We start from the raw sequence: 27,162 nt of genomic DNA on the forward strand, positions 1-27,162 counted from the left end.
CGACTCATATGAGAGAAGGAAGAAAAAAAAAAAACCTCTGGGATAGATGGCAGTTCTAAATCTTTTAGTTTTTTTAACCTGCTCATAAGATTTTTCATTTACTTTAATGTCTCTTTATGGTACAGTTAAACTATCCTTTGCTCCACTACAAACCACTACATGATTTTTGGCCTCAGCTTTGTTTCACTTTGCTGAGCTTTCTTGTTGAGTCTGTTTGTGAGCCAAGTGTCTGTATGGGGCCAACTCAACTTCAGTTGTGAGCCACTGGATTTCATCTATGCCTCAACTTCGAAATGAGTTCCCTGGAAGAATTAGTTCTGTCTCCTTGCTAATGAAGTTAGTAATAGCTGCAACATCATTTCTTTTTATTTTTTCTAAGAGGAAATGCTTCAAAGTCTCTGGTTTGAAAAATGGGAAAAGCTAGCTTTTATCTTTTATAGATTAAAATCCTTTCAGTGCAGATTATAGACTTGACTTTTTTTTTTTTTAGCTGAGTCCATGGTTGTCATCTAATGATTTTAAAAATGCTAATTTGTCATACTTCTTATGGAATAGCTATATCTTAAATATCTCCCAACTCCCTCTGGAACAAAAATTTCCACTCAGGTACAGGATATGAGAAGATGGTTTGGGTACAATTGGTAAAGATGATTTTTTTGTGGATTTCATCAAAGCCTGTTTTAAAAAAATTGTACTACTAAGCTGTTTTAAGTTTTTTAAATACATTTTTATTGAAGTATAGTCAGTTTACATTGTTGTGTCAATTTCTGGTGTACAGCACAATACTTCAGTCGTATAGGAATATACATATATTTGTTTTCATATTCTTTTCCACCATACATTACTACAAGATATTCAATATAGTTCTCTGTGCTATATAAATATAAACTTGTTTATCTATTTTATATATATTAGTTAGTATCTGCAAATCTCAAACTCCCAATCTCTTCCCCCACTGGTAACCATAAGTTTGTTTTCTATGTTAGTCTATTTCTGTTTTGTAAATAAGTTCATTTGTCTTTTTTTTTTTTTTAAGATTCCACAGATGAGTGATGATATATGGTATTTTTCTTTCTCCTTCTGGCTTCACTTAGAATGACATTCTCCAGGTTCATCCATGTTGCTGCAAATGGCATTTTTTATGGCTGAGTAGTGTTCCATTGTATAAATATACCACAACTTCTTTATCCAGTCATCTACTGATGGACATTTAGGTTGTTTCCATGCCTTGGCTATTGTAAGTGGTGCTGCTATGAACATTGGGGTGCATGTGTCTTTTTGAATTAAGGTTCCCTCTGGATATAATGGGATTACTGGGTTATATGGGAAATCTATTTTTAGTTTTTTTGAGGAATCTCCATACTGTTTTCCACAATGGCTGCACCAAACTATTCCCACCAACAGTGTAGGAGTGTTCCCTTTTCTCCACACCCTCTCCAGCATTTATCATTTGTGGACTTTTGAATGATGGCCATTCTGACTGCTGTGAGGTGATACCTCATTGTAGTTTTGATTTGTGTTTCTCTAATAATTAGTGATATTGAGCATTTTTTCATGTGCCTATTGGCCATTTGTATGTCTTCATTGGAGAATTGCTTGTTTAGGTCTTCTGCCCATTTTTGGATTGGGTGGTTTGTTTTTTTCTTACTAAATTCTATAAGCTGTTTATGTATTCTGGAAATTAAGCCTTTGTCAGTCTCATCTTTTGCAAATATTTTCTCCCATTCTCTAGGTTGTCTTTTTGTTTTGCTTATGGTTTCCTTTGCTGTGCAAAAGTAAGCTGTTTTTTGAAGTGATAGTTATGTGGGCCCAAAGTTTTACATAATAAGTAGTCAGAATTTATATTTCCACTCAGCAGTGCACAGGCTTTCATTACCTATTAATGGAATACAAAATGTTCTTGGTAGTTACTTTGGTTTCAAGTCAGCTTCCTATTGTCATGACTTTATTAGACTTAACTGGCCTAAAACCAGCTGGAGAAGATTCCATTATAGCTAGCACTGATTTATTGGTTTCACATTTGCTGAAGAAAGCTTTTGTAAAGACCTACTCTATAGGTAAATAATGTCTCAATATTTTTATAGTCCTGTCTTTAGACTTTGTCATTGTAAAGGGATCGCCTTTTGGTACTGTTAGAAATAATTTGGGTTAGGAAGTAAATATTGGTAGGTTTATTCTTAGTTATTGAGTTTTATTTGCAGATGATTAAAAGTGAATGAGAAATTTTTTTTAAGTGGAAAAAAGTAAAGGTAAATTGTTTCCTTGAGTCATCATAAAAACACATTTAAAATAGCATTTCCCGACCAGCAATGAGTTGTCACAAACTAGGGGTGATCACTGCTTTTACTCTGTGCTCCTCAAGTCTGTTTTAAAAATAGCATATACACATATTGTAAAGGAGCAAATCCCAAATTGTGTTGTACAGCGTGTGTCCTTGCATGTATAAATAGCAATTATGAAGTAATATTTGGGGCACAACAAATCTGAGAAATTTTTAAGTTGTGAAGTTAGAGTAAATGTGACAGAGAGTGAAAGGGGGAGAGAAGAGTGAAGTGAGAAAACCTGATAGTATTATTTTGTCCTGTTCATTGTTGGCAAAATGGTAAAAAGAAGTTTCTATTACATACCACTGAAAAGGACTAATTAACATATGGAAAAGTGTTCTTTGCATAGTCAAAATCTAGGCAGGGAAAAATAATGTCACCAGAAATTACTGTAGCAAGTTTCAGTAGAGGATTGCAGAACAATAAGGCTTTGTTAATCCCATACTGGTTTGTCCAAAGAGTGTGTAATTCTAAACAATTGCTGCTCCCCAGGCAGGAATTTACAATTGCTACATTTGAAGGGAGGATAATGTGTCATTCCAAGGGGAAATCAGGTCTGGAAAAGGCCTTGTGGTTGAAGAACCTCATATGTCCCAAAACAGCTCCAAAGTAGGCCAAGGAAAACAGACCGAGTGAGAACCACCCTGTGAAGTCAGTCGGCTTCGAAATGAGCTGTATTTCCTTTGCTTCTCTCTTGCCTTTTTGGTGGATGGCAAAATGTCCCCAGAGTAAGGAGAAGGGAGCAAGGCGGGGAGGGCAGAGGAACTCCAGTCCTGGATAAGCTGACTTAGAAAGTGACTCCTCGCCCCTGGCAGGGGCATCCAAGTTCATTCCAGAGCACACCATCATCCATGTATGGGCTGTATGTTTGTTTAATTGATGATGATAGTGAATACAGAGCATCCTCCCTTGGCATAAAAACATTGGACAAGAGTCAGACATGAGTCAACTGCAAGAGGAGGCTTGAATCATATTTTGAACAATTTTGGTCAACAATCCTTCAGAGGACAATCCTCCAGTTTTATGGTATCATTTTTGTGGAATTAAATGTGAACAGCTTAAAATGCCATGACTTTTAGAAAGTTAGCTTTGATTCAAAAGATTGATCTATCCATGCTTCCAGGGACACAAAGCTACGTCAGTCCTCCACAGACGATGGTGAGGCTACACAGAGCGACCAGTTTCTGTGAACTAGCTAATTAGGTAGATAAATAGGTGGTGCCCATAAAACTCTTATGAAGAACCCTCTGTAAATGGGGTAGGCCGTTTTTGACCTCAGAGCTGCCTGTTAGGCACTCAGGAAATAAGGAAGACCTTTAGATGAGACATCCCAGTGGATTTGGGTTCAAATGATGGTCTGGGGCTCTGAGCTGTCATTACCTGTTACAGCATGCACCCGGCATCCAGGTGCTGCTTGGGCGGCAGCATCGATTGTTCACCAGGTATCTGTGTGCTTCTCCATCAGTCGCAGCCTTTCTCTAGTGCGTTGTGTCCAACTACTGAGATAGAAGCGACCCCTGTCACTTCCAGGCTGACACACAGAAGCACCTGTGTTTTCTCCAGGTACCTCCTCTCCCACTAGGACGGTAGAGGCCTAAGACTCCAGTGATTCAGTTCCAAATATCAGAGCGAGAATAAACTTTCATTGTGTTGGGCCAAGATTCTGGGCTTCACTTGTTACTGCAGCACTGTCCAGGCTAATACAGCTGCTTTTCTAGATCCTTTTGTGAAAAAGGGAAAATCCGTCTGGCGAAAGGATGAGCAGTGGGAGTTGTGCTGTCCTGGACCAGCCACGAAGGCACTGCCAGGTTACCTCTGCTCCCGGGGCCCCGAGTTACTCCACTCACAGGCTGGCGCTCTTCCTGCAGGAGGTGGTGAAGGGGGAGGTGAGGAAGAGCCCTGGCTGGCGGTGGGGTGCCTATGTGACAGTTCCCTTCTGATGGTTTCTCTTCTGATTCACTGCCGCCTCTTGGGATTTCAGGCTTGCTAAACATATGGTACAAATCAGTGAAATTATTCATTGTGGTTTTCTTCTGAGTGAGAGAGTTTCCGCTCCTAAGAAGGGTCTTAACAAAACAGGAAGTTTTTCTTGGATCTAGAAATGGAACGCTGCCTTCTGACATGAGTTTTTACCAACTTCTGCAAATCTCAATTTTCCTACTTCCCAGTCAAGAGGGTGGAGTGAGGAGCAGAGATGAGATAAAAACCAGAAAATGCTGATGTGTGTAGTAGTAGAGTTAGGGCTGGTTGGGTTCAGAGGAGAGAAGGGGAGAGGAAACTGGCAGCCTGACCAGGGCAGACCTCCTTCCCCATCTGACCACTTTATCTCCCACCTCTTCCCACACTTGGAGGTCTGAAGAGAGGAGTGAAGGGCCAAGGAAGACGGTGAGTGTTGGTGGTCACCCCTTGATAGGAGCCCTTGACATACATGTCAGAGCTGTCCTTCCTCACGACATTTTGACGTGCCTCACTTGGTGGATTCAGCTCCAAGGGGGCAGGGAACATGTCTCAATACAGGAATACAGGAAGGGATACTTGATTCTCATAACTATCTTTATAATGGGGACTGAAAAAACCAAATATAATTTCTATTTTACCTACAGAGAAAGAGAAACATTAAGAATTTGTTACTTGCTCAGTCACACCAGGGTCAATTAAGAGGTGGGGTTAAAATGCAAGTCTCCCAATTTCTATTCTCTTTCCACTGTATGACCAGTTAAAGTCCTTTCCTCACCCTACACAATAATAGAGACCACTTACCATCACTGCCATTGTGTAATGTAAATTATCACCCCAAGACTCCATTTTATTTATGTCTACAATTGTATTAGGCAAGTCTATCAGGAAAGACATCACAATCTAACGTTATTATCACTGGGGGATGGAGTCTTATGATGCTAGTTCTTAATTTCTTACTGATTTGTATTTTCTATTCTTTCCCCCAAGAGTAAACACATATTACCAATACTATCTAAAAAAAATAGGGTAAGACTGCTCCTAGTTTTCAGTGTTTTCTGTATATAGAGAATTCAGTAGGCTTCTAGCTCAGAACTTTCAGTGATGAATCAAGTAGGTCGGGAGTGGAAAAACCACAGGAAGGGAATTATGGCAAAAACTGCTAGTTGTCCTCCAGTCTGTACTTTTCTTCTATAATTATAGAATTTTGCGGGAATGTAGATATGAGGTTGGAGCTGGAGCCGCTATCTTGGACTATGAAATAGAAACCATGTATTGAGCATTGCAGCACAATGACAGAAATGGGGCCCCTGACAATGCTGAGCCACCAATGTTTTTCAGCATCTCTGTTAACTTGTGAGCCCATATCCTAAGAAATACCAGATCCAAATGTTTGGTTGAACACTGCTCTTGACTTCCTGCCCCTGAAAACAAATGCACTCTTTGGAAAGAACATTCAACTGAGTTTGTCAAGCTTTCTTTTATTTGTGGGCACAAGAACCTGATTCTACCTTGAGTGAGTCCAGGACATGTATATATGATAAGGATGGTAAAGAAACTGCAGAAATGCAGCAGATCATATATACCGGGGCTCTTACTTTCCAGTTGTTCCTGCCTAACACTAACCAACCGGTCCTGCCTTATTCAGCACCCCCCCCCCCCACCAGTTCAGAACCTGTGCATATGGTGCCAGGGGTGTGGTGTGGGAGGGCTACTTTTATGAGCCTTCTTGCCACCTCGCCTCTCAGGCAACATTGTGAATTCAAGGCCACATTTGCCACTTAGTATGAATTCAAATGAATTATTATGATTATTTTATTTTTATTGAAGTGTAGTCAGTTACAATGTGTCAATTTCTTGTGTACAGCATAATGTTTCAGTCACACAAATACATACATATATTCCAAATGAATTATTGAAAATTATAGTCAATCATGTATTAACACATAGAATAAGTTAAGGTGACTAAGGAAAAACCACAGGGTAGCAACTTGAGAGAAATTCTGAACCTTTCTGACAGCTCTTAGGTTAGGATCACAACATATGCTCACCTCCTGAGCTACTCATTGGCAAGATTCAAGCCAGGCTCTGGTCTATGTCTTTCCTGGGTAATACTGAGCCCCTTTATAATCTACAGACAGAATGTCATAATTTAGAGAGGTTGGCAAAGCCCTCCAAACCCGTTAATTAGCAGCTCTATTCTACTCAGGGAAGTTTGTAACTCATCCAGGCTCCTTCCAGATTAAAGCAATACCTGACTGAATGCTGGAGACACTTCATGATTGTGTTTGAGAATTCTATCACAACTTTCAAGGTTAGTCTCTGATACCATGGGCAAGGCAGTGGTAATATTTCATTTCCCCCTTTTTCCAAGTAAGGAATCTGTAAAGTCACACAGCAGCGTCAGGATTTAAACCTTTCTTCATCTAAGGCCAAAGCACATTTTGTTTCCAGCCCTCACTAGGCAGAGTTGGTCCAGAGGCTGGAAAAGTCATTTGACAGCATTCCAGCCCCGTCAGCATCTTCACTGAGTAGCTTTGTTATTTGCTGTAAACAGTTGTAAATTTCCAGAACTGCAGACACACCCATATAAAAACGTTAATGACTAAAATGCCTCATAAAACCAATGTAAATGAACAGTGTATTGAAGTCCCATTAGAATTCTGTTTCTAGATTCTCTCCACCAGCACAGATAATTGACAATGGACAAGACTTAGTTTTTCTTAAATTATGTTTAGTCAGCTCTATAAAATCTGACTCCTTCTGTCATCCTGTGAAACTCCTCAATTCTGGAGAAAATGGTGGCTGATGTTATGCTTTAAACTACTTTTCAAAAAATGTGAAACCTATTTTTCTAAGGGAGAAATTTAGGCTTGTGTAAACAACAGAAATTTTCCAGGCTCCCAAGTTTGGCTGAAACGCTTTCCGAGGACACACATAGGGGCAATTCTGTTGTTAGTACTTCTGCTTTCTAAAAGTTCCAGAAACCATAGCTTCTGGTAAAGTGCCCTGCTGGAATAGCAGGCTTTAGAAAACAACAACAACAACAACAAATCCCACTGGGATGAAAGAGGCTCATTTGTTTTCAAGTTGTGGCCCTTCCACCCTCCAGGCAGCCCCTCCCCCTGCCTGTGTCTGCAGCTGATTTATAATCTTCCACCCACACAAGCCTTGGCGTTCACTGAGCTCCTACAAGGAGGTTAAGGTGTAAACCTAGAGGAAGCTTTTAAGGACAAGACCTTGGAGTAGGGGGAAGGAGGGAGAGAGCTAAAGAGAGGAAAAGCAATTAGAAGAACACACGCTTGGCCCAAGTGAGCGCGCACGTGTGTTGGGGAGGCCTGGCTAACTGAAGGACTGACTGGTGGATGTGGTTTTGCCCGCCAAGACCAACCTTTGGTTCTTCGGCAGCTTCTGGTGGGAGAGCTCATTGCCCAGTGTGCTGTGACTGCTGCGCTTGTGAACACCCCTCCCTTTTGTCAAGATTTCTTTCTGTGCTTGCACAGCCGGATCTGAAAGTGTTCCCAGCTGTAAAGCTTGGGATGTGTACTGTATCCTCTGGGGGGTAAATAGCAGCTGCAATCTTGTGCCAGGACAGAACTTGCTGCCCCAGCGTGGAGGTTCAGTGGGTGATGAGTGCAAAAAGCTTTCTGGAAGAGAAAATGAGATTCCCCCATGAGCCAGCCTTTGAAGACTGTAAGGTGCCTAGCACATGGGAGCCATCTTGCTTGTAGAAATGATCATTATGGCAGGGCTAGTTAGGTGGGCTGTCTTGAAAGGAAGAAGCTCAGAACTGACGGCCAGTGCCTGAAGGGAGCTGCAGGATTCTCCTTGCACTTCTGAAGACTTTCCAAAATTCTGTGTGTTTCTGATGCAGTGTTGAAGCCATGGGCTCTAGAGGCTGACTTGGGTTGGATGTCTGGCTCTGACACTTACCTGGGTGACAGAGCAGTTTTCTCTTCTGGGAATAGGGAAAATACCCTTTGCCTAACTGGACTGTGGTTTTGAGAGTGAGAAGTAATATATGTAAAATGCTTAACATAGTGTCCCGACATATAATAGAAGCTCACTAAATGGCCAGCTGGTGAATGTTTAAGGAAAAATTAATCTGATCGAGCACTGAAATGGTACAAGGGGAAGAGAAACAATACTGACATGTCTAATACAAGGCATATAGGAAAACTAAGCATGGGGACACTTACCATATACAAGGCCAAACAAAGACTCCAAAAGGGGGGATGAGGATATAGCTCTGGTAGAGCACATGCTTAGCATGCATGAGGTCCTGGGTTCAGTCCCCAGTACCTCCTCTAAAAATAAATAAATGAATGAATAAACCAAATTACCTCCCCCTTAAAAAAAAAAAAAAAAGACTCCAAAGGGATTCAGGGGGTCAGAAGCACTCAATGCTTTCTGCAGATAACTGGGCTTTGGGGGAGCCGTGGGCATGGTGATGTCAAGCACCAAAGCCTTGGTCTGTCAATGCAGGAAGAGAACTACAGGTGGGTCAGAAGGAGTAAACTAGCTCATATGCCTAAGCAAAGCTGGAACTAGGTGAGAATGGATGAGAATTCTGGAACCTACTACTCTCACTGATTTGTAAACCCTGATTCACATGGATTCCATAGTCAATTATGCTTTCACTCTGTATACTGCTAACACATATACTGCCCAAACCTGTTCAGAAACCACACTAATCCAGAAAGAGGCCTTTGGAGCCTATGCTCAAAAATCAGAAATTTGAATCCAAGTGTTTGAAGTTTCAATTATTTTCTATCACTCTGCATCTTCTATATTTTCTAAGGTCAACCATGTAACCATGTACCTTGAACATTAAAACAAGACAAGTATTCCTTAAAGGGAATGTAATTATAGGCACTGCGAAGGATGCCAAGAAATTTAACATGCTTCCAGATTTCAGAAATGGCATGAGTTGACTCAGTAAGATGGGACCAAAGAATCATAATTAGGCCTTTATTCTTTTTTTTTTTTTTTAGCTACTCACTAACATTTTTCACATTCCCCAACTAGCAGATTATGACACTTGAGTCAAGATTACTGTCTTCAAGCATGTTTAGTATTGACTGGATCTATATAGTGTAAAACAGATAGCTAGCAATTACTGAGCTCCTATTATGTATGTGGACATCCACGTTATAGTTCTTAGGATTATCATCATTTTATAGATGAGGAAATTGAAGCCCAGAGATTAAGGAACTAGTTAGTGTAAGGTCACAGCCTAGTGAGTGTCATGACTAGGAAATAATGTGTAAGTGCAGAGACGGGTAAGTCTCTTTGGATGTCGAAAAAGAAGCAAGATCAGTCACACTGGGAAGGTGGATTGAAATTGACATTTTATCCTCTTCCAGTGAGCAGCTCAGGAAGGATCAAGCAAAGCTCTTGTCATTTAAAAATAGTGCACTAGAGGGCGCCAAATACACAAACTGCAACTAAAACTTTTTTTGATAATGCAGTTCCCACAGTGCTACGATATATAATCAGTAATGGATTCAAGCCAAAAGGCCATCCCAAAAGAGTATGACGTAGTTTATGATAATTAAGTAGCTGTATTTCTAGTCCCTCAATTAAAAACAAAAACAACCTCGTGCTTTATATTGAGCAATTTGTAGTTTGTCTCTACTTGATACTGATTGTTACTCAAAGTGCCTTTCAGCTGGTGTTTAATTTCTCTTTGCTCTGCCTGCTGAATGGTAAAGGAAAAGGACAGAGTGACCTGGAAAGGGTAGGATAACCTAGATGAAAATAAATTTTTAAAAATTACACTGAGATATATTTCATCTTATAAAATTTATTTAGCAAAGTAAAACATACGTTTATTAAAGATACACACACACACACATCCATATCTAGGAGCTTAAAATGAAAAGGAACAAGACCTCAACCTCAAGAAGCAACATCTTTTAGAGGTAACTCCAGATTCTTAAATATGTTTATGTTTCTAGTTCTTGATTTATAAAACTGACAATATTTGTTTTCTTCTATGGAAATTGAGGAGTTAGTTAATAGAATATCCATCTCTTATAAGTTACAATTTACAAAATAACTTATTTTCCACTATTACAAGAGGAATACCTCAGCATTGCAGAACATTTTAAAACTAGACATAAAGAGGAAATACTAACATTTTGATGTATATCCTTATACACAATTTTTTTTTTACAAAATGGTATTATCATGAACGTGGGATTTCCTCAAACTGTGTATGATGCCCATCTTTCTATGTTAGTAAATATTTCATTTCATTTTCGGTTCATCTTTATTGTAGTATAACTTACATAAAAGTTAAATGTTCTAAAGCTTAGGGAACCTCCACCTCTTCAGCCAGTGTTGGGAACAGGTCATTTCACTCCACAGTAAGAACTAGTGTTTGAAGGTATCATTCAGTCTCAGTTATTGGTCAGTGAGAATAGTGTCTGAAGGGGCAAGGACTTAAAGAGTCCTGCTGGGAATGCAGAAATCAATCAAAAGAAGTTAACTTAGCCTGGAAGGGAAAAATTCTATTTCTCAACATCTCAAGACTCAGTGGATCATGAATGAGTTAGTCACAAGTTTGGAGTTTGTCCATTTTTTGTTGGAAGATAATCTCTTGTATGCTTCTCTATCAGTCCCTTATAAATTATAACAAGAAGTGTAACTACTAGAGTCATTAGCGCAACTAAAAAATAAAAAAGCATCTTTCTCCTTTTCAAGACTGCCCCACTCTACCCCTACCGGCACCTGGTTCCAAATGGTAGAGGGCAAGAGTTGGGAAGCGTTATGGCCTGCTGTCAGGCAGCAGCCTAAACTGCACCTGGGAAGAGGCTTGTCTCCCTTTTCATTCGCCTCCATTTTCCCTGTGAAATAAAAACATGACGACGCTACAATTATAGCAAACCTAGTCTTGTCCACTATCCCTACAGGGTACTCATCCAGTACAAAGTTCTGCAAAAAGGGGCAAGTCAAGTTGGGTAAGAGCAGAAACTTCCTTAGGAACTAGGAGCTTGAAAGGCTGCCTGGGAGCTGGCAAACATGCTAAAGAACCATTAGACAAACAGCTCTTTCATGTAGAGAAAGCCATTCCTGTGGGGAAGGAGACTCTTTAACATACCTAACACAACTAACATTACTTGGAGCAAAAAGACGCTCGATAAATTCTTCTCACTTTTCCTTATTTTTACTTAACCTTTATGCTAGCTGCTACTCTATGCCAGGTATTGTTCTAAGCGCTTTGCATGTATTACCTCATTTGATTCATTAACAAATTAGAGGGGCTCAGAAATTAAGTAACCTTTTAAATTTGAACACGGCTGGGAGGCGGTGACAGGGGATTCAATTCAAACACAGGTCATTCGCATGGCAGGGACATGATTGCTCTGGCCTCTCTCGCAGAGCACCACGAATAATGAGCAGTCACTTCCTCCCGGCACACAGCACAGTAAACTGGCCGCTGCCGGCATTCCGGAAGACGGCGGTTGCTCCAGGTTCAGTCTGAGCGGGGTGCGCCACGGCCCTGGGGAGTTGGAAGCGGCATCATGCTGTGTTTTGGAGGAAGCGAGGAGAGGCTGGCGTTAAAGGGTGTTACACGGTATCCTGAGTACAGAGGAGGCTCAGGCTCAGGCTCAGGCTCAGGCTCTGGGCCCCGGGCCCTGACAGCGCCGAGCGGAAGTGGGCTCGGCCGCGCAGGAAGTGCGTTTCTGGGGCTACCCCGCGAGGACGCGGGCGGGGCGGCGGCGCCTGCGGCACAGCGGACGCGCGGGCAGCCCGCCGGGCTCGGCCCGAGGGGCTGCCGGGCTGTGGACAGGGGAGGGCGGCTTTCCGGGGCCGCGTCCGCCCGCCCCCAGGCCCGCGAGGGCGGCGCCCGCTGTGACGCAGGAAGCGGCTGGGCTACGCCCTTGACTGCGCGGCCAGCCGGCTGGGCTGAGGAAGACGCCAGGCCTCGGCTCGCTCGGCCGGCTGCCAAGCCACGAGTTTGGATCTGCTGCGCAGCCACCCACGGCTTGCTCCTGCAGACGGAGAGCTAATGTTTGGACTGCGTGGTAGAGTTCACGAGGGCAAAATACCATCCCATCAAGAGCGAGCAAGATCTCAATGAAGAGGTTTCTCCTCTAGTATCAAGGGGATCTTGGGGCGGGCGCTCAGTTCGGATTAAGCCAGTTAGGTACCACACACAGTGAGAGGGGCTATTTCCACAAAAAGCCGAAACTGGGTGACGGAACCTCTCCCTCGTTTTGATTGGCCAGCTTGTTTGGAGGGCTAACTTCTTTCTCAGTTGTTTCCAACTAACGTAAAATTCCTCACTGTGGCGTCTCACCTCAGCCACTTTTAAGTGAGCTAGATTCTCCAGGGTCAGTCGAGAGAAAGGGTTATTCTAGGCTAGAACAGGGTGTTGAGGTAACCTTAGCTACAGGCCACGTTACTTAGCCTTCCTTCAGAGTTTTAACACCTGGCAAAGGATTCCTAACAACGAATCCGTAGACAGAAATTTAGAGTTGTGTGCACCGCCTAATACACATCTACAACGTTCTGAGAAAGGATTCATAAACTTTAGGGGGCTGTCAAAAAGGTCATGGCACAAAACTAGTTAATGTCTGTGTATTTGGGGATCAAGGGAAGCATCTCTGGAAGAAACTCATGTTAAGGTGATTTAAGCTTATTTTTTGGGCGCTTCAAACAAACTGATCTTGTTGCAAATAATTTTGTTCCATGAAACCATCGGAAAAGTAAAGATTCTGATCAATCATTATTTTAATCCATACTTTGTAGATATTTTAAAGCTGTTTTCCTTATGTACAAAGAACCTGGTTTTCGCACTTGGTTTCTCTATTTTCCAGTTACGGCTGGATTCAGGTTACTAGTGTAACTGTCAAAAAAATTTTTTTAAGCCTACCAACAGTAGCCATTTGAGTAGCAATATCAGATTGTTAAACCCACCATACAGACAAGTAACTTCTTTTTAGATACAAATTTCCCTGAAGATTGTTAATCTTCTTGTTACTTTAACTCTTTTGGCCAGGTGAATTCCCTTACCCTACAAGTCTTCGAAAGTGTTATTATTCTTGAATTCTACAATTAAATATCTTTTGCAGCGGGTTATCTTTAATCATGTAGGTTTCTTGTTCACCAGGAATAAAGAGGGACTGTCAAATCTCACATGTGATGCAATTTATCTGCACACAGCTCAAAATAGTTTTTTCTTCCTCCTTCCCTGTAGGATTGCACTGTAGATTCATAGCTCCCTCAAAAAGCTGTGATTGCTCATATACACTCCTCTTCACAACTATTCATACTATGCCCTATATAATATTTGCATCCCTAAAGTCGTTAAAAAATACTGATCTGGGTTTCATAAAACATTGCATAAATAAGGAGCCTAATATTATGGTATCATTTCTCATATTTTAAAAGGAGACAATGTCTTCAGTGCAGTTTCAGTATCAAAAAAGGAAACATTTCTTTTGATTATAGTTTCTTTTTCAAAATATAGGACTGATTTGATTTTAACTTGATAGGTTTATCAAAATCTGCACCACCGGTAACTCTGCTGCAGGTTGACCCAGAATCTGCATTTTTAAGAACCACTGGCTTGAAGGCAAACACATCATGCTTGCTTCAAATCATTTCTTTGGTTAGTACCAGGTTCTCCTGACTATACAATCAGATGGAAAATACCTATCAAGTCATGACAGCCACGAAACCGAGTAATTTGCGCAAAAGTGCAAATGTGCTTCAGGAATTCATGAAGTTCTACTGTTTCACAGGGAAGGAACACAGCCAAATACAATGTACTGGATGGAAATGTGGCCTTTTCTATAGAAAAACCTGTTTTACAAATACTTCATGCTTTTATTCAAGATGTTCAGGCTTGGAGATAATGTATTCCAAGTTTATAAAACCAGTTTAAATTCTCCACCTATTTATGATCAGAATTTATAATTATTACCTTGATTAATGTTGATTAAGGGCCTCGGTTGAGGGAAAGCACTGGAGTTGGCAAATCAAGCTTTTGCAGGCCCAGGACCTGAATCAAGTAGTAAAGAACAGACCCTGTACTGCAGTCACACCTTGCCAAATACCTGGTAAAATTAGGCGGCTAAATCCAGTGAGACACTCCCCAAAGATATTAAGCAGGTGCTCTGTTTCATTTATAGGTGTGTTCCTCTGTAACAAGCAGCCAAAGGGATCTTGTTAGTATCAGTCCTATACCCAGTGGGACCTTGCACCAAGCATCAGTGTCACAAGGTAGAAGAACATAGAACTGATCATATTTGCCACTTCCTAAGCAAGTACAAGAATATACTTGCCAATTTTGTATATTGCCCAACTGCTACATTGTTCTGCATAAGAAAGAAAACTTTGAGGAGGAAATTTTTAGAAAGACTGGGCAGCTGAAAAGTGAGAAACAAAAAGCTTGGGAGAAACAGTACTGTACGGTATACTTTAAAATTTGTTGAGGATAGAGCTCATGTATTTCTTCTACCACAATTAAAATCTTAGGAGATAACTGCATGGGATTTTGTGAGCAAAATAGAGTAATTTTTGTGATTTAAACTTCCTACTTAGTCTCCCCTGTGAAACTGTCAGTAAAATATGTATTACTTATTAATATCTTGTGATTAAGTACCCAGCCCAGTTTTAAATTTTAGGATGAGTCAAAGGCTGCCCAAGGAAGGCAAATACACATGGGATGTACATGGATTGGTGACCAATTTTTAAGGCCAATATAGCTTTGATAATTACTTTATAAAATGCTAACACCTCACTGAAGAGTCCATCATCTTTAAAAAAAAAAAAAAAACTTGACTGCTTATTATGTCTGACTAACTTTGCTAGCACAGTCTGTCAAGTAAAAAGTATTCATAGTACTTTGTGATTCCACAGTATTAAACTTTTACAAAGGAGTACCATATTTGAAGATTAAGTTTTCCCAGTGAGGAGGCAAATAATCCTTTTCCATTTATTAATGTCATGTATCCCATTAGTTTATTCTTTTTGAATACTGAGCATGATTCAGGCCTTGGCTCACAATTTCCTTAACCTATTAGTTTCTATTTCTCTTTAAAATAAGGGTATTCCCAACATGATTATTTCAGAGAATGCTGTTGTACAACCAACTACCTAGTACTCAGTAGGTAAGAGTGAGAGTAAGTAAAACCTCCAAGAGAGAAGTATGCACTAAACCAAGGTTACCTGTCCACATTTGTTAGTGGCTGCGACATATCTTCTTTAAGTACATTTTTTCCCTATATGTCACTAAGGTGTAGGGTATAAAGCCTAATAGTTTAAATATGATAAAAACATTTTTACATGTTATTATAAGTTCATTTTAATGACAGCATATTATTCCATCTGCTGACTCTGACACAGGGTATATAATTATTTGCCTATTCATCAGCCAATTCTTAATATTTGTATTCTGACCTCCTGGCTAAAATGGCCTCCCTCTCTTCTATGTATCAACTGATTCTTTAACCACCAGCGGGCTCTCTGGCTTACCAGTTACCACATGAGCATTATTTGTTTTTAGACGTCTTAAATTCAAAGTATCTCCTTTAATTGCTCTAGTCCAGGAATTCACAAATTTTCCTTCTGCACGGGGCCACACAAGAAATATATTAGGCATTTCAAATCACAAAGTCTCAGTCACATAGGGTCCCCCCACCTCCACACTAACCCTGTAAAAATATAAACGTTTTTAACTCCCCAGCTCTAAAAACACAGGCGGTGCTTGCTAAAGTTTACCCATTCCTATTCTAGTCCTTAATGGGAAAAAGGGTAGGTAAAGCTCGACCTCATGCATGCATGTATGATCACAGTAATTTAAAAGTGCCGCCTGGATATTTAATTCCACTTGGTCTTTACCATAATGCTTTTTGGCATCTGAAATTATCACTGAATGCTTGTTTGGTCAATTAATACAGTATTAAAATATACTCACACTTACTTTAGGGGAAAAGAAACTCAATGATTATAAAGTAAGAAATAACTGAAACTGAAATTTAAGTTTATTGCATCATGGGTGCAATAATCATTTACTTACACGTATAATTTTATTGTTTTACATTTAACATCTTATATCTCATATAGCTCCTAAAACTTGCTGCTGTAATTCTAGTAACTTAGTAACATAATGGAAATTGTTATTTTATGAAAATACTCCCAAAGATTTAAAAATAACACTTGAAAAAAATTAAGGTTACGTTTCTCAAATAGTTTATTTGGTTAGTCTGCATATGGAATGAGCTACATGTCCAAATAATCCACCCAATTTTTTTTTTTTTTTTTTTTTTGGCCACATACCTACCCAGTTCCTCATTTTACTCTCATGTTGTGTGGGATGGAACCAATTTGGAATATTGTATTCCATTGTAAAGGTCCAGAGGAAAAAAGAGCTGACCAAAGGTGCGATAAACTGCTCCAATATCACTGTGGCTATTTAATCAGAAGTCAGTCACTTGTTGGGCAAATTAATGCATGCATATGGTTAACACTGGATACCTCAGAGAGCTTTAGGCTAATCGTAAATTCTATCAGTCTCCACTAATATTTGTTAAGCTTACACTGAATGGAGTAAGACTGACCACTGTGACAGCCCACAGATATACCTAAGATATACAGTGTCTGAAAGGAATTTCAATGGAGTGTTCTTGTTCATGTATTTGGCACTTGTGTGAACTCAGGTTCCAGGAATATTGATACTTTAGATGAGTCCCTGGGGCAACAGAAACCATCAAATGATAAACAAAGAATGAAGGCCAAGTTCTTCTCTTTAGGACCCATAACTCCATCCTTATCTCTGCCCTTGGGTGTTTACAGAGCACATTATTTAAAACTTCAGCCACTCACATATTATTCCTCACTGCCTCTTTGAACAGGAAAAATGATTAACACAGTGGAATGTTGGAAGGACTAAATTCTACACTTCATTTGTCCCTTCAGTCGTGAATTTATCAGGCAGGAGGCATTAAGTACAGTCATCTTTAATTTTCTTCCCATCTCACCTCACAATTCTTTATCTTATCCATACATTCTTAAATGCAGTCAGTTGTCTTTTACCTTTCAGGTTAAAGAATCCTATAGCTAATGATGTGACTTATTTCCAATTTGGGGCAACTCTATGCTAATTTGGGGGGGTTCAATGAAGGGTAAGGTAAGGAATAACTATGACTCATACACTAGCCAAATACTTCATCATCTACATAGTGATGCCTATGTATGGACTCCCACTGTCCCTACCTAGGAGCCAGTGAAATACTGCCAAATAACCAGGGCTTGGCAGAATCAGCAGGGAAGGATTTGGTTGAGCTTAACTTTGCTCTAGAATAAATTAAATTTTACATTTTCTATTCCTGGTTAATCTTCTGGATAATACAGTGACCACAGTAGGAATTACTCAAAACTAGAAGATGTTATCAGTATTCTCAGAAATACACACACACACACACACACACACACAGTTTATTACTAGCTTGATGAAAGAATGAATTTCTTGTATTATATTTACTATATTTTATGTATCTCTGCATATGCTATACTAATGACCTGCTGAAGTAATTTGTAGTTCTTTATATTTAGCTTTCATAAATAATTTAAAAGTTAAAAGAATGCTTACTTACCAATCTAACATAAGGGATCAAAACATTTGATTTTAATAAATAAACATCTCTCTGAGGCCGAAGGCTCAGTAAGCAAGGGACAGATGTGTTTTAAAAAAAAAAAGTCTAATTTGTCAATTTATGAAAAGAATTATATTTTGGCCAGTAGTGTCTTCCAAGGAAATTAATTACATGGAAGTCCAATTATATTCATAATGTTGCCTGGTGAACATAATACCAAAACATGTAGAATTATATGATGAGAATATTTATTGGTATTAGGACTGAATTTTTTGTGAAGTAGGTCCTTAAAGTCCCAGCTCATGACATCTAAATTTCTTAAGTTATACTACTCTTACATTACTAATATTAAATGAAATGATGCTTCTTTCTACTCTGAGTTGCGCTTCTGGGATTTAAAGTTACTGGTATGACCTTTAAGGGAAAACAGCAATCTTAGTTAAAAGATCACACACACACACACACACACACACAAAAACATAAACACAAAACAGAAACAGACTCATAGACATAGAATACAAACCAGTGATTGCCAAGGGGGTGGGGGGTGGGAAGGGATAGACTGGGATTTCAAAATGTAGAATAGATAAACAAGATTATACTGTATAGCACAGGGAAATACATACAAGATCTTAAGGTACCTCACAGAGAAAAAAATGTGACAATGAATATATGTATGTTCATGTATAACTGAAAAATTGTGCTCTACACTGGAATTTGACACATTGTAAAATGATTATAAATCAATAAAAAATGTTAAAAAAAAGATCACATTGTCTGAACATTTTAGAATAATTAGTTGTAAAAGTAATAGGATGAAATGTCACTATGTTTAAAATAAGTTGATAGCTCCTCTTCTTTTAAAATGCTCATATATATTAAAGGAGAGGAGGAATTTAGAAATTAGGCTTCTTTTTCACAGCAAACTTAAACACCCCTAAAAAAAAAAAAAAAAAAAAAAAACCAGACTGGTTCTCATATTAAGACTTGACCCTATCTACTACAGAAAAAAGGGTCAGCCCATCAGAATATTCTAAATTTCTTAGAAAACAATTTATGTTGCTGTTTAGATGAAATCTCCAAGAAAAAAATGCAAGAAATGGTTCGTGCCAATAGTACCTCTAAGCTTCTCAGGTTGGAGAGGTCTAACAGTATAATGACACTCCCCCCAAAAGAAAAACCAACCAACCAAGAAACAAAAAATCCTGTCTTGGCACTGTAGCTTTACGCAGACATTTTGGTGAGGTGCTTCATTCCATATTTAAATATTTATCAAAGTAGCATTTGCATGAAAAGTACCTGAGGATGAGAGGTTTGTGTAAAATGCAGTTTCCTGGGTCACACTAAGGAGTTCAGCATATGGTTCTTCAGAGATTGCTACATTCTAAGAAAATTATAAATGATATGTAACAGCTTGGGAGAGCTGTGTGTGTGGAGGTCAGGAATGTATAGTTTAATAAGCTTCCCAGATAATTATGGTGGTCAAACTGGCTTGGGAACCACTGACTTGCAGCATTTTAACATGCCCGTAGTAGGGAAACTAATTTTTAAAAGTAGGTGTTTTTTGTTGTTGTTGTTTTTAATTTTAAAGCTTGGCAGCCATGACTATAACCCTGGGCATAAGAATCTGCCTTCAGTGAAAAAATCAATTGTTAGAAATGGATGACCATCTAAATTCTTCCTTGAGAATTAAATGTGTAATATTTCTACCAGTTCTTTACGTAGTACACCTTCAACTAACACGTTGGAAAAGAAATTTGTTGGTATCTATGTAACAGAATGTATCAACTTATTTAATGTTGCAAATCTTAGAAGTGATTTTTAACTTAGGGCCAACCTTGCCTGAAGAATATAAAATTGCTTGTGTTGTGGGGGGACTGGTTAGTACATTTATGGATTCAAGTTTATAAAAAAGGGTATCAACATCATTTACTGTTGACTGTAAACCATTAAGAATTTAGGCTAACTACCTTTCTATGCAGAGATAAACATACCTTTACCAAGGCCAATTGGAGATGTTTAATCCCTAGGACTGTTACTGCCTATTGGTAAGCATTTATAGATCTCTGTATTTGTGGGACCATTGCTACTCTTTTGAAATGAGATACCAGAATCCAGCTGGGAACTTCCATCCTGTTAAGAGGGTTGTTGAACTGTTTAGAAAAGTTAACAATGGGAAGGTTCTCTTCCCTAATGTAGTTAAAGTTCCTGCACAGTTATCTTTTAAAATTATTATTATGCATTGATTGGAAAGGCAGGTTAAACTTAGAGTAGAACTTATAACCAAACACCAGAGGATGGATAGGACTTTTCAATTTGCCCTTAGAGGAGGAAGCTTTTATCTGCACTGGACAGACAATTGTGCCAGGATGTTTCACCTGGGACTGTTAGTCCTTCAAAGAGGAACATATATTCAATTATTTTCTTGGTATTTTTCCCCCTAGAATAAGAGTGGCTTTGCTCTTGGGTGCAAATCATTACCACTTTGAGGTTTCCTAACTTTTAACAACAAAAATACATCTCTAACCCTCTTTTCTTCTGTTCACAATCAAAGTATAGGAGCTATTTTGCAGATTTATACTTAAATCAAAGAAGAGAAGAGACCTAATTAACTTATGGAAACATTTACTTAAGCACTTACTATGTCCTAGGTATTAATGCAAGCACTACACATTTATCTAAGGGAGACAATGCAAGTTAAAACACTGCTCTTCAGGGGCTTATATTTAGCAGGGTGAGGAGATTCTAAATAAATATAACAAACTGCAGTAAGTGCTATAATAGAACTGGGGAAAAGGTACAAGGAACTGTAACAATGGACTTCTTGAAAGAGCACCAGAGAAAGCTTCAAAGAGGAAAAACACTTGAACTGAAGGATGCATTCAAAAGGGGGAAAGTGGGAGTATTCCATGAAGAGATGATAGTATACTCAAAAGAAAGGATGTCTGAGAGAACAAGGTTAAGTATGCAGACCTAAAAGCAATGATAATATGAGTGGAAGCAAAAGGAGCAGCAACTGGATCTTTGGTTAGAAGAAAGACAGGAGCCAATAAGTCACAGAGGGCCTTCCTGGTATGCCATTCCAAGAAGCATGGACTCCATTAAGGCATTAAAAATAAGGTAAGATTCACGTTTTTGTGAAATCACTTTGAAGGATGACAGACGGATTAGAAGGGGCAAGATCAAAGCCAGCTGCGTTACTACGTAGTTTTATGTATCAAATCTCATGTATCTGGCAAATATTCAGGGCAACTGACTACGTGATGCCAGGCCTGAACTAAAACAGTGGCAATGGTGATGAACACAAGGGGAAGTAGACCAAGAAATAAAAACTTAGAATGGGCAGTACTTAGGGACATGATGGACAAAAGGTGGTATGATGGTTCCTCAGTTCTGAGAAGCTGTAGACCATACTGTTTGTATCTCATTTTAGTTAGATATACAAGTATTTTGCCTTATCACTACAAACTAGAACTCTGAAAAAAATGCTTTCTGGTAATGCTTGTCTGTTGTAGAAAATCCATCTGGAAGCCTACAACCCAGACACCCAGTGAAGCCATTCTATTCTGTTTCCTTTACCCCCATTTCTATGGAAGCACACATAATATACAGAAGCCCCATAAACTGTAATCCTATTTTCTTTTTTTTTTTTCATATTACCATTTCTTTGTAGTATGTGATGCTCTGAAATGATTCTTTTAAAATAATTTAATGAATGTATTTATGGACAAATCCTAATTTAAATAGATTTTGTTGGAAATTTATAAACCTTTCACACATTTGTCTACTTCTAAGATTGACCTGTCACAATTAAAATGAGATGAGATACATGAATGATTCACAAATTATTCAAAAGTAACTCTGGGTAACTTTTTATTATTCCATAGCAAAATGAGAATAAGAAAAATGTAGGAAGTTTTTCAAAATGTCAGCCTAGTTTTTTAAATCATGAGACTATGTCCTTATTTGCTGCTAGTAACCATTTTTTAAAACCAAGGATACAGTGTTGCAAGTAAAACTAACAACTATACTGGTTTCCCTATTTATCATTTGATTCATTCATAAATCCCGAAGTCTGGGAACCAACAGATTTGATTAGGTTTAAAGCCTTGCCAACTATTTATTTTTAGTTTGCCTCTCATATATACTGGATGACTACATTCTACACAAACCCCACAAGTTTCATACTTCTTTTGTTTTGTTGATTCATATTCCAGAGATCTATATGGACATACATTATTCTGTTTGTCCTAAATCCCTGAAGTTACCTTATCTTCAGAACAGCGGCTCTGCATTCCAAGGGCATAGGAGGTGAGCCTTTCCTATCCTGACTATTCTGTTATAAAGACTCCTATGAGACTCAAGACATAGACTATGAAGCAGAAGTCCTATATTTAGAAGGAACAAATCTAATCAGTTTGTTGGGAAGCTATCTAATCGCTGACTGCTAATATCTAAGGTAGTTACCCATGCACCTTGACAAAGATTGTTTTATGATAAGTAATTACCCTGTTCTTTTAAGTACCTTTTTTCCAAGTAGCTCAAAGCCTTCTGGTACGCAGTACCTCCTTGATGCATAGTAACAACACAATGAACAAGCAAGGAAGTAAGTTCTGCCTGTGACAAGAGGCTACAAAGAGCATGAATACTCAAACGCTAAGTAATGAAACTACCTTCAAGTTCATAGCTTTCAGTCAAAATAGCCTGTTATGTCAAAACTCTACTCTCTAAACCTAAAGAGGATCGATATCCTACATGTACCTTCATATGAACATTCTGAGGCCCCAAGTTTTAAGAAACTTGCTGGTCTGGCTTTAATTATTGAGTTCTAAAATACCAAAATTTCATGATTGTTTTAAAGATACTCTTTTCACTTAGAATTCCTTTCCAAAGAACTAAGTTAAAACCCCATATATGAATGCTTAACTGTCCTCTTCCATCTCCCCAAGTCTTACCCCATGACTTGATTTTGTAATCTGGTTCATTTTACTTTGATAATTCAAATTTCACAATGATTGTATTTTAATTTTCACACCAATTATAGTTATCTCATAAAAAATACACAGCAAGGAAAAACTATTTCAATTTATTTACAAATATAAAATGTATTGAAATGGAACATACAACTTGTTTCATTGTTTCAGAAATGGAAGACATAACCTAATTATTGTTTATTATTATTTTTGGAATACATGATGGTAAGGGTTGTTAGGAGGAAGTTTATAAGAAATCGAGCAGCTGCACTCTTAAGTAAATAACTGATTTTACTAAGAACCTGTATAGAAAACTTAACCATGTGTTTAATCTTAAAAAAAAAAAATCATACTTCAATTTCCTCCTTGAGACTTGATTTCTTCATCCATATTATCAAGAGCAGGCCATCAACTCCGTGAGGACAGGGAGAGTGTCTTATTCACTGACGTATCTCTAGGACCTAGTGCAGTACCTGGTGCATCACAGATGTTCAACTCAGGAAACTGTTGACTGAAGCCTCAGCCTAACATGGGTGTTTATACAGGGCACGCAAAACCGAAAGGGGAACCCGGGATGAGTGAGGAGTGTGGAAGGAGACTGAGCCCTGCCTGACTGGAGTAACATGGCAGAGAGAGTGACGCAGAGGTGTGAGCAGCTGACCCAGAACTGGACACTTGGGTCTGGGGAGACCTTGTCTACTCAACTGGCTGGAAGAAGTCTTTGGCTAAATGACCCCTGTAGCCACTATGCCTGATGCTGAAGAAGAGGCAAGGAAGGCAGCAAATGGACCACGCTTAGAGGCAGCAGTTGATGGCGTTCCCAGAGAGAAGTGCACTTGTGGCGCTGGCTGCCCCGGGCTTCCTCTGAAAGCTCACCTCCGGGACTTGCCTTTTCAACATCCTCCAGGGCCCAGCCCACCACAGTGAGGAAGTGTATAGAACTACCACTAACTGAGAGCCTATCATGCAAGGCATCTGGCTACTCACTTTAAAGATCTGAGTCCAGCTGAGCCTCCCCAGATATCTACGGGTAGGTGGTATTATATCCTCCTTTTTACATATGAGGACACTGAGGTCCAGAGATCTTAATTAACTTGTCCAAGATTATCAGCTGATAAGTAATAGAGCTACTTAGCTTACTGTTTTTTGCTTTTGTTCTTAATCAGGTGTGGTCTCTTAAAATGATGAGGGAGAGAAGAGGATGGGAAATAGAAAATACTTTTTAGGAAATTCTGCTACTTCCTCAGGCTAAATAAGAAACTCCTGAGTGAGATTAGACCTTTCCAGTTATTTGAGTTATTGCTTTTTTTTTTTTAAAGATAGTAAGGGAATCCCTCACTATACTTTTCCAGATTCTTTTTCATTATAGGTTATTACAAGCCATTGAATATAGTTCCGTGTTATACAGTAGGTCCTTACTGTTTATTTTATATAGTGGTGTGTATTTGCTAATCCCAAATTCCCAGTTTATCCCTCTTTACCCTCCTTTCTCTTCTGGTAACCATAAGTTTGTTTTCTATGTGACTGTTTTGTAAATAAGTTCATTTGTATCATTTTTTTAGATTCCACAAATCAATGATATATTTGTCTTCTCAAAATTATACTTCGATCTAGGCCTCCAATTAAACTACTTAGAATTTAGTGCTTATGCTTAAACATAATTTGGTACTTCCCATTTGGCTGACAGAACAAGGCAGAGATACACAGAACTAACTACTATCATCGCTATTAAGGTCTCATAATCATTTTGATTTTCCTACATAAACCTCTACTACCCTCAAAGTTTTGTTTTGTTTCTAATTTCAGAGAAGGCAATTTGGACCTAAAGCTATGAATTAGGAAGTAATCTACCACCTAACTGCAACTTAAGGTCAGTTTATTTTGTAGCTTAATATGAGGAAAGGTTGAGAAAAATTTTCCTCTTAATATAACATATGCTAACTCTTTCCAGAGGCCTTTGGTCATCTTTACCAAAGTTTGATTTGTCAGTTAAATGAATCTAATTCTTGCCTACAGATGATATGGGTAACAAATTGAGAACACTTTGATACATATATTTGTAGAAGGGTATACATTGTTACATTTACAGAAATTGCAGTTATTAATCAAGAGGGAAGCCTGTAGAGTACACAGGTAGAAAAAAACGGGAGGACAGTAAGAATGGGAACCAAAAATTTTCTACTCTATGTTAATGATCACCTAGGAGAGCAAAACACATGGTACATAAAGTATTAAAAACAAATGTGGATGACTTATTTACAATAAGCATTGATAAGGTGACTGGGTTTATATAAAAGTAAAGGAAAAAAGTATGATCAAATTTGATCATACCTAGGAAAATAAAGTAATTACATTAGTTATCTTGATGGAAATCAATGTTCTCATTTTGTAAAAAGAAGACTAAATCAAAAGTCTCTGTTACTAAAAACTAATTTCTGTAAAAACATACCATAAAAGTAAAGATAACCCAAGTTCAGCTGACATATTCAGCTGACATACGTTATGTACAGGTGACCCTCCATATCCATGGGGAATCCTGGAACCAATGCCCTACAGATACCAAGGAATGATTATATAAATGGTATTCATTCTTAGCTTGTTCTGATGTTTTGCTATCTGTGGACATTTAAAAATTACTAATTTGGTATCTAAAATGTTAGTCCCTAACAAAAGTTTTAAGCACATAATACAAAGCATATCCAAACCAGACCCTTGATATAAAAGCACTGTAAGTCAAGATTTATTTCTCAAAATGTGTAACTTTTGGAGCCTTGGAACACTCATTAAGGTAGTTTATATATATAAACACCACCACCACCAATGACAGCATATTATTTTCCTTCTTAATTCAATGTTTAACTTAATTGGGGGGTAAAGTTGCTTCTGCTTTCTAATGGGTGTGCTTGCATATCTATAAATGGATGAGATATGAATAACCAATAAGTTTTTCCATAATACACTGTAAAATGGTGAGAACATGACAGTCATCTGAGAATTATACTCAGAACTGTCGTATAAATGTAACTATTACCAAGTCATAAACATCACAACTTTCTTACAGCAGTAGTTTCTTACAGCAGCAATACTGGCCAAATAGCATTCAGTGTAACACTAATCTTGGTCATATATATATTACAACAACTTGATTGTTAAAATTTCTGCTGACTGCCAAATATTCATACATGTTCTAAAAGCCATCAAAAAATGCATTTTGTGTGAGCATAATTGACTTAAGATGTACAAACATGAACAAAAATGCTAGCCTAAAATTTGCATTTTATGAAAGTTTGTTAGTGCCTAAAATTTTACTAAGGAAATCAGGAATCCAACTATATTTCCTGATGCAGCAGCAAAATTACAAGTTCTGGCTTTTGCTATACAGATACAAACATAGGCTGCCTGTGGTACATGCATTCTCAGCATAAAACTTAAAATGCCAGGACGCTCTTCAATCCACATTTATCAGCAGCAGTAACTATAAATTATTCATCATCTAATGCTATCAGGCACTAAGCTACATGCAGATGTATGTAACACACAGATAATTAATCAATTTACAAATGAGGAAACAGATGAAATAAGCCAATCAAGATCACGTAGGTTGTAAGAGGTGAGCATACTTGAGAAAGGAAAGGTCTGACAGTAAAGCTCATGCTTGCTCTCTCATTCACTTTTTATATACAATGAGTAAGAAAAAAAATGCAATAAGAAATTAAGTTTTTCTAAACCCTAATACCACCTAAAATCAAGTTGAAGATTAGGAATGAGATCTATTACCTGGTACATGACTGACTCTTTTACTAACTGTCCGATTTTCAATTGGGAGTTAGCAGTATCTGGGTCCCAGGCCTACTGTGAGACTTAAGCCAGTCATTTCCCTCTTTGAGACTATTTCCTCAAAATAAACAAGGAAAAAGAAAAAAAGAATAAATGCCTTGAGCCTCACTGGCAAAAAAAAATTAAAATTAATCTAGATCTTAAAAAATAATGAAATTATCTGGTCCCAATCCACCCTATTTTCCAGTCTCATCTTTCAATGTACTTCACGCAAGCCTAGTCAAATGGGTTTACTTTCTTTATTCCTGTTCTATGCCTTTGCACACTGACTACAAATATGTTGTGCTTCACTGCCTCCATGCCATTCACTTTTGAAATCCACATTTTGCCTCCTATTTCAAACATTCGATTTCCTCTGTGAAGCACATTACCTGTAGTAAACTGGGGTTCCAGGCTGAATGCTTACAGTACACACCATATGGCTTAATCCCAAATTAGATTATAAATTAACAGAATAGGGAC

General features: G+C 38.5%; 2 long non-coding RNA genes across 2 annotated transcripts in view; one reads left to right on the forward strand and one right to left on the reverse strand.

Moving 5' to 3' along the window:
- LOC135321714 (uncharacterized) overlaps positions 1 to 25,649 on the forward strand; it is a 32,521-nt gene extending 6,872 nt beyond the window's left edge. Inside the window, exons 3-4 of the long non-coding RNA XR_010381734.1 lie at positions 22,108 to 22,201; positions 23,409 to 25,649. This is a non-coding gene — a long non-coding RNA (uncharacterized LOC135321714). The remainder of the gene's footprint in view (positions 1 to 22,107; positions 22,202 to 23,408) is intronic.
- LOC116153951 (uncharacterized) overlaps positions 991 to 27,162 on the reverse strand; it is a 32,774-nt gene continuing 6,602 nt past the window's right edge. Inside the window, exon 2 of the long non-coding RNA XR_010381735.1 lies at positions 991 to 11,812. This is a non-coding gene — a long non-coding RNA (uncharacterized LOC116153951). The remainder of the gene's footprint in view (positions 11,813 to 27,162) is intronic.

This window comes from Camelus dromedarius, chromosome 7 (genome assembly GCF_036321535.1).
Source record: "Camelus dromedarius isolate mCamDro1 chromosome 7, mCamDro1.pat, whole genome shotgun sequence".
NCBI classification, from domain to species: Eukaryota; Metazoa; Chordata; class Mammalia; order Artiodactyla; family Camelidae; genus Camelus; species Camelus dromedarius.